This window comes from Anomaloglossus baeobatrachus, unplaced genomic scaffold (genome assembly GCF_048569485.1).
Source record: "Anomaloglossus baeobatrachus isolate aAnoBae1 unplaced genomic scaffold, aAnoBae1.hap1 Scaffold_615, whole genome shotgun sequence".
In the NCBI taxonomy this organism is placed as follows: Eukaryota; Metazoa; Chordata; class Amphibia; order Anura; family Aromobatidae; genus Anomaloglossus; species Anomaloglossus baeobatrachus.
Window position 1 is genome coordinate 1 of NW_027444981.1, and position 15,531 is coordinate 15,531.

General features: G+C 46.4%; 10 non-coding genes across 10 annotated transcripts; all 10 read right to left on the reverse strand.

The window, feature by feature from the left end:
- Positions 1–611: 611 nt before the first annotated feature.
- LOC142285666 (U2 spliceosomal RNA) lies at positions 612–802 on the reverse strand. Its single transcript, XR_012747013.1, has one exon. It is a non-coding gene; the product is annotated as a U2 spliceosomal RNA (small nuclear RNA).
- A 1,387-nt stretch (positions 803–2,189) lies between these two features.
- LOC142285729 (U2 spliceosomal RNA) lies at positions 2,190–2,380 on the reverse strand. The gene has a single exon (XR_012747071.1). It is a non-coding gene; the product is annotated as a U2 spliceosomal RNA (small nuclear RNA).
- A 1,387-nt stretch (positions 2,381–3,767) lies between these two features.
- On the reverse strand, positions 3,768–3,958 carry LOC142285740 (U2 spliceosomal RNA). The gene has a single exon (XR_012747082.1). It is a non-coding gene; the product is annotated as a U2 spliceosomal RNA (small nuclear RNA).
- Positions 3,959–5,345: 1,387 nt separating this feature from the next.
- Positions 5,346–5,536, reverse strand: LOC142285752 (U2 spliceosomal RNA). Its single transcript, XR_012747093.1, has one exon. It is a non-coding gene; the product is annotated as a U2 spliceosomal RNA (small nuclear RNA).
- Positions 5,537–6,923: 1,387 nt separating this feature from the next.
- LOC142285717 (U2 spliceosomal RNA) lies at positions 6,924–7,114 on the reverse strand. The gene has a single exon (XR_012747062.1). It is a non-coding gene; the product is annotated as a U2 spliceosomal RNA (small nuclear RNA).
- A 1,387-nt stretch (positions 7,115–8,501) lies between these two features.
- LOC142285764 (U2 spliceosomal RNA) lies at positions 8,502–8,692 on the reverse strand. The gene has a single exon (XR_012747104.1). It is a non-coding gene; the product is annotated as a U2 spliceosomal RNA (small nuclear RNA).
- Positions 8,693–10,079: 1,387 nt separating this feature from the next.
- Positions 10,080–10,270, reverse strand: LOC142285672 (U2 spliceosomal RNA). Its single transcript, XR_012747019.1, has one exon. It is a non-coding gene; the product is annotated as a U2 spliceosomal RNA (small nuclear RNA).
- A 1,387-nt stretch (positions 10,271–11,657) lies between these two features.
- Positions 11,658–11,848, reverse strand: LOC142285684 (U2 spliceosomal RNA). Its single transcript, XR_012747030.1, has one exon. It is a non-coding gene; the product is annotated as a U2 spliceosomal RNA (small nuclear RNA).
- Positions 11,849–13,235: 1,387 nt separating this feature from the next.
- LOC142285695 (U2 spliceosomal RNA) lies at positions 13,236–13,426 on the reverse strand. The gene has a single exon (XR_012747041.1). It is a non-coding gene; the product is annotated as a U2 spliceosomal RNA (small nuclear RNA).
- A 1,387-nt stretch (positions 13,427–14,813) lies between these two features.
- LOC142285706 (U2 spliceosomal RNA) lies at positions 14,814–15,004 on the reverse strand. The gene has a single exon (XR_012747052.1). It is a non-coding gene; the product is annotated as a U2 spliceosomal RNA (small nuclear RNA).
- Between the last annotated feature and the right edge of the window lie 527 nt (positions 15,005–15,531).

A 15,531-nucleotide genomic window follows, 5' to 3' on the forward strand; every position in this document is an offset into this window, starting at 1 on the left:
TTGACGTTCCTTATATTGCGGTATGAGGCTTCGCAGTAGGTTGCAAACATTCATCACCCATGACTGTCCCCAATTGAGCTCAGAAGCTCAATGTCTATCATGACCTCTCTTTTAGAATGTCCAAGAGCAAGCAAACTATTCCTCCAGGAGAGGGCGCCAACAGACTACTAAAGAGATCATCATTACTCAAAGAAAACCCCAAAAACCAATGCATGATAGGAATAAACAGGTAACTTTCTTTGGAGTGGAAGCGGAGAGATCGCACCAGATGCCAATTCTAGATGTTATCACACCTGTGGTCACTGCAGCAGCAGGTGAATCCACTTTGTCCAAAAGGGATCTATTCCATTCAATTGCAAATGATCTAGATAAGACAGAGAACTGCAGCACGGGGACATAGCCGAGTTGGTCAGGTTGAGTGGTGATGAGTTTGCTATTTGGATGAATAAAGAAAGTCAAAAGTGTGAAAGATAAAAAACAAAAGGAGGAAGTGTGAAAAGTGAATGGGCCAAATTGAGGTGCATATGAAGACGTATGCTTTCTTCCAATTCATTAAATCGGGCTAATATGAATCAGGTGAATTGAGTTCTGCTTTTGGAAACTGGGTTAAGAAGGGGTGCACCGTTCCTGGAGGTACTGCAATACCAGGTCAATGCGTGGAGTGGACAGAGCAAGCTCTTTTTCCATCTCCCTGTTCTAAAAATCCATTTAATATATGGTCCCCAGATAGGGGACGTATCAGATATTAAACTGATAAGAACAGATACTACACTTGATCTTAGCCAAAAGGCCGAGAAGCGATAACCAGAATTGGTTTGGGCCTCGAGTGGCACCCTGGCCTATGCCGGACACATCTTAGGGAGAGAGAGCGAGAGGGAGACAAACCCACGCCTACACAAGACATTTTGTCACCCAAGCCAACCCTTGAAAAGGCTGCTTTGCAGAGCCAAAACAAGAAGAATGGTGCGTTTTGCAGCCGCCGCCCACTGCAATGAATCTGAATAACTCCTCCTTTAGGGCGCAAGCAACTGCCCTCCCTCTTGCAGTCTTTCCAATTCACGATACAAAAAGACGGACAGGACAGGTTGCCTGACTTTCCGTCACTGCCACCCTTTGCCATCCTTACCCGTAGAAAGCCCTTTCATCATCCCCAAACCCTAATCTTTTCCCTTTCCTTCCCAGCCCCCAAACCCTGCCCTCTGTACCTTTCTCACCACCCGCTTCCCTTCTCCTGTCATCCCCCTACCACCCGGGAAAAAAAGAGATTGCCCCCTCCTTCCACTAGCCCACCCTCCCACCCAAAGAACAACTTCTTCTGCGCAGCTTGTTTTCTAGGCAGCAGCGCTATTGTGATGTCATCGGGGGGCATTGTGACAAGCCGCCAGTGTTCCGTCTCTTCATGTTGTGCACAGTTCAAACGGAAAATACATCAACAGGCAGACTACAGAAAAGCTTACTATCAAAGGTTAGAGGGGGGCTTTCTCAGAGGGCTTTTTACAGTTTTTCTATTCCCAATTAGCCGTTTAAGTGTACTTATTGAAAGTAGTAATTCTTTCATAGGCCGCCCTTTCTTAGTATTTGACGTTCCTTATATTGCGGTATGAGGCTTCGCAGTAGGTTGCAAACATTCATCACCCATGACTGTCCCCAATTGAGCTCAGAAGCTCAATGTCTATCATGACCTCTCTTTTAGAATGTCCAAGAGCAAGCAAACTATTCCTCCAGGAGAGGGCGCCAACAGACTACTAAAGAGATCATCATTACTCAAAGAAAACCCCAAAAACCAATGCATGATAGGAATAAACAGGTAACTTTCTTTGGAGTGGAAGCGGAGAGATCGCACCAGATGCCAATTCTAGATGTTATCACACCTGTGGTCACTGCAGCAGCAGGTGAATCCACTTTGTCCAAAAGGGATCTATTCCATTCAATTGCAAATGATCTAGATAAGACAGAGAACTGCAGCACGGGGACATAGCCGAGTTGGTCAGGTTGAGTGGTGATGAGTTTGCTATTTGGATGAATAAAGAAAGTCAAAAGTGTGAAAGATAAAAAACAAAAGGAGGAAGTGTGAAAAGTGAATGGGCCAAATTGAGGTGCATATGAAGACGTATGCTTTCTTCCAATTCATTAAATCGGGCTAATATGAATCAGGTGAATTGAGTTCTGCTTTTGGAAACTGGGTTAAGAAGGGGTGCACCGTTCCTGGAGGTACTGCAATACCAGGTCAATGCGTGGAGTGGACAGAGCAAGCTCTTTTTCCATCTCCCTGTTCTAAAAATCCATTTAATATATGGTCCCCAGATAGGGGACGTATCAGATATTAAACTGATAAGAACAGATACTACACTTGATCTTAGCCAAAAGGCCGAGAAGCGATAACCAGAATTGGTTTGGGCCTCGAGTGGCACCCTGGCCTATGCCGGACACATCTTAGGGAGAGAGAGCGAGAGGGAGACAAACCCACGCCTACACAAGACATTTTGTCACCCAAGCCAACCCTTGAAAAGGCTGCTTTGCAGAGCCAAAACAAGAAGAATGGTGCGTTTTGCAGCCGCCGCCCACTGCAATGAATCTGAATAACTCCTCCTTTAGGGCGCAAGCAACTCCCCTCCCCCTTGCAGTCTTTCCAATTCACGATACAAAAAGACGGACAGGACAGGTTGCCTGACTTTCCGTCACTGCCACCCTTTGCCATCCTTACCCGTAGAAAGCCCTTTCATCATCCCCAAACCCTAATCTTTTCCCTTTCCTTCCCAGCCCCCAAACCCTGCCCTCTGTACCTTTCTCACCACCCGCTTCCCTTCTCCTGTCATCCCCCTACCACCCGGGAAAAAAAGAGATTGCCCCCTCCTTCCACTAGCCCACCCTCCCACCCAAAGAACAACTTCTTCTGCGCAGCTTGTTTTCTAGGCAGCAGCGCTATTGTGATGTCATCGGGGGGCATTGTGACAAGCCGCCAGTGTTCCGTCTCTTCATGTTGTGCACAGTTCAAACGGAAAATACATCAACAGGCAGACTACAGAAAAGCTTACTATCAAAGGTTAGAGGGGGGCTTTCTTAGAGGGCTTTTTACAGTTTTTCTATTCCCAATTAGCCGTTTAAGTGTACTTATTGAAAGTAGTAATTCTTTCATAGGCCGCCCTTTCTTAGTATTTGACGTTCCTTATATTGCGGTATGAGGCTTCGCAGTAGGTTGCAAACATTCATCACCCATGACTGTCCCCAATTGAGCTCAGAAGCTCAATGTCTATCATGACCTCTCTTTTAGAATGTCCAAGAGCAAGCAAACTATTCCTCCAGGAGAGGGCGCCAACAGACTACTAAAGAGATCATCATTACTCAAAGAAAACCCCAAAAACCAATGCATGATAGGAATAAACAGGTAACTTTCTTTGGAGTGGAAGCGGAGAGATCGCACCAGATGCCAATTCTAGATGTTATCACACCTGTGGTCACTGCAGCAGCAGGTGAATCCACTTTGTCCAAAAGGGATCTATTCCATTCAATTGCAAATGATCTAGATAAGACAGAGAACTGCAGCACGGGGACATAGCCGAGTTGGTCAGGTTGAGTGGTGATGAGTTTGCTATTTGGATGAATAAAGAAAGTCAAAAGTGTGAAAGATAAAAAACAAAAGGAGGAAGTGTGAAAAGTGAATGGGCCAAATTGAGGTGCATATGAAGACGTATGCTTTCTTCCAATTCATTAAATCGGGCTAATATGAATCAGGTGAATTGAGTTCTGCTTTTGGAAACTGGGTTAAGAAGGGGTGCACCGTTCCTGGAGGTACTGCAATACCAGGTCAATGCGTGGAGTGGACAGAGCAAGCTCTTTTTCCATCTCCCTGTTCTAAAAATCCATTTAATATATGGTCCCCAGATAGGGGACGTATCAGATATTAAACTGATAAGAACAGATACTACACTTGATCTTAGCCAAAAGGCCGAGAAGCGATAACCAGAATTGGTTTGGGCCTCGAGTGGCACCCTGGCCTATGCCGGACACATCTTAGGGAGAGAGAGCGAGAGGGAGACAAACCCACGCCTACACAAGACATTTTGTCACCCAAGCCAACCCTTGAAAAGGCTGCTTTGCAGAGCCAAAACAAGAAGAATGGTGCGTTTTGCAGCCGCCGCCCACTGCAATGAATCTGAATAACTCCTCCTTTAGGGCGCAAGCAACTCCCCTCCCCCTTGCAGTCTTTCCAATTCACGATACAAAAAGACGGACAGGACAGGTTGCCTGACTTTCCGTCACTGCCACCCTTTGCCATCCTTACCCGTAGAAAGCCCTTTCATCATCCCCAAACCCTAATCTTTTCCCTTTCCTTCCCAGCCCCCAAACCCTGCCCTCTGTACCTTTCTCACCACCCGCTTCCCTTCTCCTGTCATCCCCCTACCACCCGGGAAAAAAAGAGATTGCCCCCTCCTTCCACTAGCCCACCCTCCCACCCAAAGAACAACTTCTTCTGCGCAGCTTGTTTTCTAGGCAGCAGCGCTATTGTGATGTCATCGGGGGGCATTGTGACAAGCCGCCAGTGTTCCGTCTCTTCATGTTGTGCACAGTTCAAACGGAAAATACATCAACAGGCAGACTACAGAAAAGCTTACTATCAAAGGTTAGAGGGGGGCTTTCTCAGAGGGCTTTTTACAGTTTTTCTATTCCCAATTAGCCGTTTAAGTGTACTTATTGAAAGTAGTAATTCTTTCATAGGCCGCCCTTTCTTAGTATTTGACGTTCCTTATATTGCGGTATGAGGCTTCGCAGTAGGTTGCAAACATTCATCACCCATGACTGTCCCCAATTGAGCTCAGAAGCTCAATGTCTATCATGACCTCTCTTTTAGAATGTCCAAGAGCAAGCAAACTATTCCTCCAGGAGAGGGCGCCAACAGACTACTAAAGAGATCATCATTACTCAAAGAAAACCCCAAAAACCAATGCATGATAGGAATAAACAGGTAACTTTCTTTGGAGTGGAAGCGGAGAGATCGCACCAGATGCCAATTCTAGATGTTATCACACCTGTGGTCACTGCAGCAGCAGGTGAATCCACTTTGTCCAAAAGGGATCTATTCCATTCAATTGCAAATGATCTAGATAAGACAGAGAACTGCAGCACGGGGACATAGCCGAGTTGGTCAGGTTGAGTGGTGATGAGTTTGCTATTTGGATGAATAAAGAAAGTCAAAAGTGTGAAAGATAAAAAACAAAAGGAGGAAGTGTGAAAAGTGAATGGGCCAAATTGAGGTGCATATGAAGACGTATGCTTTCTTCCAATTCATTAAATCGGGCTAATATGAATCAGGTGAATTGAGTTCTGCTTTTGGAAACTGGGTTAAGAAGGGGTGCACCGTTCCTGGAGGTACTGCAATACCAGGTCAATGCGTGGAGTGGACAGAGCAAGCTCTTTTTCCATCTCCCTGTTCTAAAAATCCATTTAATATATGGTCCCCAGATAGGGGACGTATCAGATATTAAACTGATAAGAACAGATACTACACTTGATCTTAGCCAAAAGGCCGAGAAGCGATAACCAGAATTGGTTTGGGCCTCGAGTGGCACCCTGGCCTATGCCGGACACATCTTAGGGAGAGAGAGCGAGAGGGAGACAAACCCACGCCTACACAAGACATTTTGTCACCCAAGCCAACCCTTGAAAAGGCTGCTTTGCAGAGCCAAAACAAGAAGAATGGTGCGTTTTGCAGCCGCCGCCCACTGCAATGAATCTGAATAACTCCTCCTTTAGGGCGCAAGCAACTCCCCTCCCCCTTGCAGTCTTTCCAATTCACGATACAAAAAGACGGACAGGACAGGTTGCCTGACTTTCCGTCACTGCCACCCTTTGCCATCCTTACCCGTAGAAAGCCCTTTCATCATCCCCAAACCCTAATCTTTTCCCTTTCCTTCCCAGCCCCCAAACCCTGCCCTCTGTACCTTTCTCACCACCCGCTTCCCTTCTCCTGTCATCCCCCTACCACCCGGGAAAAAAAGAGATTGCCCCCTCCTTCCACTAGCCCACCCTCCCACCCAAAGAACAACTTCTTCTGCGCAGCTTGTTTTCTAGGCAGCAGCGCTATTGTGATGTCATCGGGGGGCATTGTGACAAGCCGCCAGTGTTCCGTCTCTTCATGTTGTGCACAGTTCAAACGGAAAATACATCAACAGGCAGACTACAGAAAAGCTTACTATCAAAGGTTAGAGGGGGGCTTTCTCAGAGGGCTTTTTACAGTTTTTCTATTCCCAATTAGCCGTTTAAGTGTACTTATTGAAAGTAGTAATTCTTTCATAGGCCGCCCTTTCTTAGTATTTGACGTTCCTTATATTGCGGTATGAGGCTTCGCAGTAGGTTGCAAACATTCATCACCCATGACTGTCCCCAATTGAGCTCAGAAGCTCAATGTCTATCATGACCTCTCTTTTAGAATGTCCAAGAGCAAGCAAACTATTCCTCCAGGAGAGGGCGCCAACAGACTACTAAAGAGATCATCATTACTCAAAGAAAACCCCAAAAACCAATGCATGATAGGAATAAACAGGTAACTTTCTTTGGAGTGGAAGCGGAGAGATCGCACCAGATGCCAATTCTAGATGTTATCACACCTGTGGTCACTGCAGCAGCAGGTGAATCCACTTTGTCCAAAAGGGATCTATTCCATTCAATTGCAAATGATCTAGATAAGACAGAGAACTGCAGCACGGGGACATAGCCGAGTTGGTCAGGTTGAGTGGTGATGAGTTTGCTATTTGGATGAATAAAGAAAGTCAAAAGTGTGAAAGATAAAAAACAAAAGGAGGAAGTGTGAAAAGTGAATGGGCCAAATTGAGGTGCATATGAAGACGTATGCTTTCTTCCAATTCATTAAATCGGGCTAATATGAATCAGGTGAATTGAGTTCTGCTTTTGGAAACTGGGTTAAGAAGGGGTGCACCGTTCCTGGAGGTACTGCAATACCAGGTCAATGCGTGGAGTGGACAGAGCAAGCTCTTTTTCCATCTCCCTGTTCTAAAAATCCATTTAATATATGGTCCCCAGATAGGGGACGTATCAGATATTAAACTGATAAGGACAGATACTACACTTGATCTTAGCCAAAAGGCCGAGAAGCGATAACCAGAATTGGTTTGGGCCTCGAGTGGCACCCTGGCCTATGCCGGACACATCTTAGGGAGAGAGAGCGAGAGGGAGACAAACCCACGCCTACACAAGACATTTTGTCACCCAAGCCAACCCTTGAAAAGGCTGCTTTGCAGAGCCAAAACAAGAAGAATGGTGCGTTTTGCAGCCGCCGCCCACTGCAATGAATCTGAATAACTCCTCCTTTAGGGCGCAAGCAACTCCCCTCCCCCTTGCAGTCTTTCCAATTCACGATACAAAAAGACGGACAGGACAGGTTGCCTGACTTTCCGTCACTGCCACCCTTTGCCATCCTTACCCGTAGAAAGCCCTTTCATCATCCCCAAACCCTAATCTTTTCCCTTTCCTTCCCAGCCCCCAAACCCTGCCCTCTGTACCTTTCTCACCACCCGCTTCCCTTCTCCTGTCATCCCCCTACCACCCGGGAAAAAAAGAGATTGCCCCCTCCTTCCACTAGCCCACCCTCCCACCCAAAGAACAACTTCTTCTGCGCAGCTTGTTTTCTAGGCAGCAGCGCTATTGTGATGTCATCGGGGGGCATTGTGACAAGCCGCCAGTGTTCCGTCTCTTCATGTTGTGCACAGTTCAAACGGAAAATACATCAACAGGCAGACTACAGAAAAGCTTACTATCAAAGGTTAGAGGGGGGCTTTCTCAGAGGGCTTTTTACAGTTTTTCTATTCCCAATTAGCCGTTTAAGTGTACTTATTGAAAGTAGTAATTCTTTCATAGGCCGCCCTTTCTTAGTATTTGACGTTCCTTATATTGCGGTATGAGGCTTCGCAGTAGGTTGCAAACATTCATCACCCATGACTGTCCCCAATTGAGCTCAGAAGCTCAATGTCTATCATGACCTCTCTTTTAGAATGTCCAAGAGCAAGCAAACTATTCCTCCAGGAGAGGGCGCCAACAGACTACTAAAGAGATCATCATTACTCAAAGAAAACCCCAAAAACCAATGCATGATAGGAATAAACAGGTAACTTTCTTTGGAGTGGAAGCGGAGAGATCGCACCAGATGCCAATTCTAGATGTTATCACACCTGTGGTCACTGCAGCAGCAGGTGAATCCACTTTGTCCAAAAGGGATCTATTCCATTCAATTGCAAATGATCTAGATAAGACAGAGAACTGCAGCACGGGGACATAGCCGAGTTGGTCAGGTTGAGTGGTGATGAGTTTGCTATTTGGATGAATAAAGAAAGTCAAAAGTGTGAAAGATAAAAAACAAAAGGAGGAAGTGTGAAAAGTGAATGGGCCAAATTGAGGTGCATATGAAGACGTATGCTTTCTTCCAATTCATTAAATCGGGCTAATATGAATCAGGTGAATTGAGTTCTGCTTTTGGAAACTGGGTTAAGAAGGGGTGCACCGTTCCTGGAGGTACTGCAATACCAGGTCAATGCGTGGAGTGGACAGAGCAAGCTCTTTTTCCATCTCCCTGTTCTAAAAATCCATTTAATATATGGTCCCCAGATAGGGGACGTATCAGATATTAAACTGATAAGAACAGATACTACACTTGATCTTAGCCAAAAGGCCGAGAAGCGATAACCAGAATTGGTTTGGGCCTCGAGTGGCACCCTGGCCTATGCCGGACACATCTTAGGGAGAGAGAGCGAGAGGGAGACAAACCCACGCCTACACAAGACATTTTGTCACCCAAGCCAACCCTTGAAAAGGCTGCTTTGCAGAGCCAAAACAAGAAGAATGGTGCGTTTTGCAGCCGCCGCCCACTGCAATGAATCTGAATAACTCCTCCTTTAGGGCGCAAGCAACTCCCCTCCCCCTTGCAGTCTTTCCAATTCACGATACAAAAAGACGGACAGGACAGGTTGCCTGACTTTCCGTCACTGCCACCCTTTGCCATCCTTACCCGTAGAAAGCCCTTTCATCATCCCCAAACCCTAATCTTTTCCCTTTCCTTCCCAGCCCCCAAACCCTGCCCTCTGTACCTTTCTCACCACCCGCTTCCCTTCTCCTGTCATCCCCCTACCACCCGGGAAAAAAAGAGATTGCCCCCTCCTTCCACTAGCCCACCCTCCCACCCAAAGAACAACTTCTTCTGCGCAGCTTGTTTTCTAGGCAGCAGCGCTATTGTGATGTCATCGGGGGGCATTGTGACAAGCCGCCAGTGTTCCGTCTCTTCATGTTGTGCACAGTTCAAACGGAAAATACATCAACAGGCAGACTACAGAAAAGCTTACTATCAAAGGTTAGAGGGGGGCTTTCTCAGAGGGCTTTTTACAGTTTTTCTATTCCCAATTAGCCGTTTAAGTGTACTTATTGAAAGTAGTAATTCTTTCATAGGCCGCCCTTTCTTAGTATTTGACGTTCCTTATATTGCGGTATGAGGCTTCGCAGTAGGTTGCAAACATTCATCACCCATGACTGTCCCCAATTGAGCTCAGAAGCTCAATGTCTATCATGACCTCTCTTTTAGAATGTCCAAGAGCAAGCAAACTATTCCTCCAGGAGAGGGCGCCAACAGACTACTAAAGAGATCATCATTACTCAAAGAAAACCCCAAAAACCAATGCATGATAGGAATAAACAGGTAACTTTCTTTGGAGTGGAAGCGGAGAGATCGCACCAGATGCCAATTCTAGATGTTATCACACCTGTGGTCACTGCAGCAGCAGGTGAATCCACTTTGTCCAAAAGGGATCTATTCCATTCAATTGCAAATGATCTAGATAAGACAGAGAACTGCAGCACGGGGACATAGCCGAGTTGGTCAGGTTGAGTGGTGATGAGTTTGCTATTTGGATGAATAAAGAAAGTCAAAAGTGTGAAAGATAAAAAACAAAAGGAGGAAGTGTGAAAAGTGAATGGGCCAAATTGAGGTGCATATGAAGACGTATGCTTTCTTCCAATTCATTAAATCGGGCTAATATGAATCAGGTGAATTGAGTTCTGCTTTTGGAAACTGGGTTAAGAAGGGGTGCACCGTTCCTGGAGGTACTGCAATACCAGGTCAATGCGTGGAGTGGACAGAGCAAGCTCTTTTTCCATCTCCCTGTTCTAAAAATCCATTTAATATATGGTCCCCAGATAGGGGACGTATCAGATATTAAACTGATAAGAACAGATACTACACTTGATCTTAGCCAAAAGGCCGAGAAGCGATAACCAGAATTGGTTTGGGCCTCGAGTGGCACCCTGGCCTATGCCGGACACATCTTAGGGAGAGAGAGCGAGAGGGAGACAAACCCACGCCTACACAAGACATTTTGTCACCCAAGCCAACCCTTGAAAAGGCTGCTTTGCAGAGCCAAAACAAGAAGAATGGTGCGTTTTGCAGCCGCCGCCCACTGCAATGAATCTGAATAACTCCTCCTTTAGGGCGCAAGCAACTCCCCTCCCCCTTGCAGTCTTTCCAATTCACGATACAAAAAGACGGACAGGACAGGTTGCCTGACTTTCCGTCACTGCCACCCTTTGCCATCCTTACCCGTAGAAAGCCCTTTCATCATCCCCAAACCCTAATCTTTTCCCTTTCCTTCCCAGCCCCCAAACCCTGCCCTCTGTACCTTTCTCACCACCCGCTTCCCTTCTCCTGTCATCCCCCTACCACCCGGGAAAAAAAGAGATTGCCCCCTCCTTCCACTAGCCCACCCTCCCACCCAAAGAACAACTTCTTCTGCGCAGCTTGTTTTCTAGGCAGCAGCGCTATTGTGATGTCATCGGGGGGCATTGTGACAAGCCGCCAGTGTTCCGTCTCTTCATGTTGTGCACAGTTCAAACGGAAAATACATCAACAGGCAGACTACAGAAAAGCTTACTATCAAAGGTTAGAGGGGGGCTTTCTCAGAGGGCTTTTTACAGTTTTTCTATTCCCAATTAGCCGTTTAAGTGTACTTATTGAAAGTAGTAATTCTTTCATAGGCCGCCCTTTCTTAGTATTTGACGTTCCTTATATTGCGGTATGAGGCTTCGCAGTAGGTTGCAAACATTCATCACCCATGACTGTCCCCAATTGAGCTCAGAAGCTCAATGTCTATCATGACCTCTCTTTTAGAATGTCCAAGAGCAAGCAAACTATTCCTCCAGGAGAGGGCGCCAACAGACTACTAAAGAGATCATCATTACTCAAAGAAAACCCCAAAAACCAATGCATGATAGGAATAAACAGGTAACTTTCTTTGGAGTGGAAGCGGAGAGATCGCACCAGATGCCAATTCTAGATGTTATCACACCTGTGGTCACTGCAGCAGCAGGTGAATCCACTTTGTCCAAAAGGGATCTATTCCATTCAATTGCAAATGATCTAGATAAGACAGAGAACTGCAGCACGGGGACATAGCCGAGTTGGTCAGGTTGAGTGGTGATGAGTTTGCTATTTGGATGAATAAAGAAAGTCAAAAGTGTGAAAGATAAAAAACAAAAGGAGGAAGTGTGAAAAGTGAATGGGCCAAATTGAGGTGCATATGAAGACGTATGCTTTCTTCCAATTCATTAAATCGGGCTAATATGAATCAGGTGAATTGAGTTCTGCTTTTGGAAACTGGGTTAAGAAGGGGTGCACCGTTCCTGGAGGTACTGCAATACCAGGTCAATGCGTGGAGTGGACAGAGCAAGCTCTTTTTCCATCTCCCTGTTCTAAAAATCCATTTAATATATGGTCCCCAGATAGGGGACGTATCAGATATTAAACTGATAAGAACAGATACTACACTTGATCTTAGCCAAAAGGCCGAGAAGCGATAACCAGAATTGGTTTGGGCCTCGAGTGGCACCCTGGCCTATGCCGGACACATCTTAGGGAGAGAGAGCGAGAGGGAGACAAACCCACGCCTACACAAGACATTTTGTCACCCAAGCCAACCCTTGAAAAGGCTGCTTTGCAGAGCCAAAACAAGAAGAATGGTGCGTTTTGCAGCCGCCGCCCACTGCAATGAATCTGAATAACTCCTCCTTTAGGGCGCAAGCAACTCCCCTCCCCCTTGCAGTCTTTCCAATTCACGATACAAAAAGACGGACAGGACAGGTTGCCTGACTTTCCGTCACTGCCACCCTTTGCCATCCTTACCCGTAGAAAGCCCTTTCATCATCCCCAAACCCTAATCTTTTCCCTTTCCTTCCCAGCCCCCAAACCCTGCCCTCTGTACCTTTCTCACCACCCGCTTCCCTTCTCCTGTCATCCCCCTACCACCCGGGAAAAAAAGAGATTGCCCCCTCCTTCCACTAGCCCACCCTCCCACCCAAAGAACAACTTCTTCTGCGCAGCTTGTTTTCTAGGCAGCAGCGCTATTGTGATGTCATCGGGGGGCATTGTGACAAGCCGCCAGTGTTCCGTCTCTTCATGTTGTGCACAGTTCAAACGGAAAATACATCAACAGGCAGACTACAGAAAAGCTTACTATCAAAGGTTAGAGGGGGGCTTTCTCAGAGGGCTTTTTACAGTTTTTCTATTCCCAATTAGCCGTTTAAGTGTACTTATTGAAAGTAGTAATTCTTTCATAGGCCGCCCTTTCTTAGTATTTGACGTTCCTTATATTGCGGTATGAGGCTTCGCAGTAGGTTGCAAACATTCATCACCCATGACTGTCCCCAATTGAGCTCAGAAGCTCAATGTCTATCATGACCTCTCTTTTAGAATGTCCAAGAGCAAGCAAACTATTCCTCCAGGAGAGGGCGCCAACAGACTACTAAAGAGATCATCATTACTCAAAGAAAACCCCAAAAACCAATGCATGATAGGAATAAACAGGTAACTTTCTTTGGAGTGGAAGCGGAGAGATCGCACCAGATGCCAATTCTAGATGTTATCACACCTGTGGTCACTGCAGCAGCAGGTGAATCCACTTTGTCCAAAAGGGATCTATTCCATTCAATTGCAAATGATCTAGATAAGACAGAGAACTGCAGCACGGGGACATAGCCGAGTTGGTCAGGTTGAGTGGTGATGAGTTTGCTATTTGGATGAATAAAGAAAGTCAAAAGTGTGAAAGATAAAAAACAAAAGGAGGAAGTGTGAAAAGTGAATGGGCCAAATTGAGGTGCATATGAAGACGTATGCTTTCTTCCAATTCATTAAATCGGGCTAATATGAATCAGGTGAATTGAGTTCTGCTTTTGGAAACTGGGTTAAGAAGGGGTGCACCGTTCCTGGAGGTACTGCAATACCAGGTCAATGCGTGGAGTGGACAGAGCAAGCTCTTTTTCCATCTCCCTGTTCTAAAAATCCATTTAATATATGGTCCCCAGATAGGGGACGTATCAGATATTAAACTGATAAGAACAGATACTACACTTGATCTTAGCCAAAAGGCCGAGAAGCGATAACCAGAATTGGTTTGGGCCTCGAGTGGCACCCTGGCCTATGCCGGACACATCTTAGGGAGAGAGAGCGAGAGGGAGACAAACCCACGCCTACACAAGACATTTTGTCACCCAAGCCAACCCTTGAAAAGGCTGCTTTGCAGAGCCAAAACAAGAAGAATGGTGCGTTTTGCAGCCGCCGCCCACTGCAATGAATCTGAATAACTCCTCCTTTAGGGCGCAAGCAACTCCCCTCCCCCTTGCAGTCTTTCCAATTCACGATACAAAAAGACGGACAGGACAGGTTGCCTGACTTTCCGTCACTGCCACCCTTTGCCATCCTTACCCGTAGAAAGCCCTTTCATCATCCCCAAACCCTAATCTTTTCCCTTTCCTTCCCAGCCCCCAAACCCTGCCCTCTGTACCTTTCTCACCACCCGCTTCCCTTCTCCTGTCATCCCCCTACCACCCGGGAAAAAAAGAGATTGCCCCCTCCTTCCACTAGCCCACCCTCCCACCCAAAGAACAACTTCTTCTGCGCAGCTTGTTTTCTAGGCAGCAGCGCTATTGTGATGTCATCGGGGGGCATTGTGACAAGCCGCCAGTGTTCCGTCTCTTCATGTTGTGCACAGTTCAAACGGAAAATACATCAACAGGCAGACTACAGAAAAGCTTACTATCAAAGGTTAGAGGGGGGCTTTCTCAGAGGGCTTTTTACAGTTTTTCTATTCCCAATTAGCCGTTTAAGTGTACTTATTGAAAGTAGTAATTCTTTCATAGGCCGCCCTTTCTTAGTATTTGACGTTCCTTATATTGCGGTATGAGGCTTCGCAGTAGGTTGCAAACATTCATCACCCATGACTGTCCCCAATTGAGCTCAGAAGCTCAATGTCTATCATGACCTCTCTTTTAGAATGTCCAAGAGCAAGCAAACTATTCCTCCAGGAGAGGGCGCCAACAGACTACTAAAGAGATCATCATTACTTAAAGAAAACCCCAAAAACCAATGCATGATAGGAATAAACAGGTAACTTTCTTTGGAGTGGAAGCGGAGAGATCGCACCAGATGCCAATTCTAGATGTTATCACACCTGTGGTCACTGCAGCAGCAGGTGAATCCACTTTGTCCAAAAGGGATCTATTCCATTCAATTGCAAATGATCTAGATAAGACAGAGAACTGCAGCACGGGGACATAGCCGAGTTGGTCAGGTTGAGTGGTGATGAGTTTGCTATTTGGATGAATAAAGAAAGTCAAAAGTGTGAAAGATAAAAAACAAAAGGAGGAAGTGTGAAAAGTGAATGGGCCAAATTGAGGTGCATATGAAGACGTATGCTTTCTTCCAATTCATTAAATCGGGCTAATATGAATCAGGTGAATTGAGTTCTGCTTTTGGAAACTGGGTTAAGAAGGGGTGCACCGTTCCTGGAGGTACTGCAATACCAGGTCAATGCGTGGAGTGGACAGAGCAAGCTCTTTTTCCATCTCCCTGTTCTAAAAATCCATTTAATATATGGTCCCCAGATAGGGGACGTATCAGATATTAAACTGATAAGAACAGATACTACACTTGATCTTAGCCAAAAGGCCGAGAAGCGATAACCAGAATTGGTTTGGGCCTCGAGTGGCACCCTGGCCTATGCCGGACACATCTTAGGGAGAGAGAGCGAGAGGGAGACAAACCCACGCCTACACAAGACATTTTGTCACCCAAGCCAACCCTTGAAAAGGCTGCTTTGCAGAGCCAAAACAAGAAGAATGGTGCGTTTTGCAGCCGCCGCCCACTGCAATGAATCTGAATAACTCCTCCTTTAGGGCGCAAGCAACTCCCCTCCCCCTTGCAGTCTTTCCAATTCACGATACAAAAAGACGGACAGGACAGGTTGCCTGACTTTCCGTCACTGCCACCCTTTGCCATCCTTACCCGTAGAAAGCCCTTTCATCATCCCCAAACCCTAATCTTTTCCCTTTCCTTCCCAGCCCCCAAACCCTGCCCTCTGTACCTTTCTCACCACCCGCTTCCCTTCTCCTGTCATCCCCCTACCACCCGGGAAAAAAAGAGATTGCCCCCTCCTTCCACTAGCCCACCCTCCCACCCAAAGAACAACTTCTTCTGCGCAGCTTGTT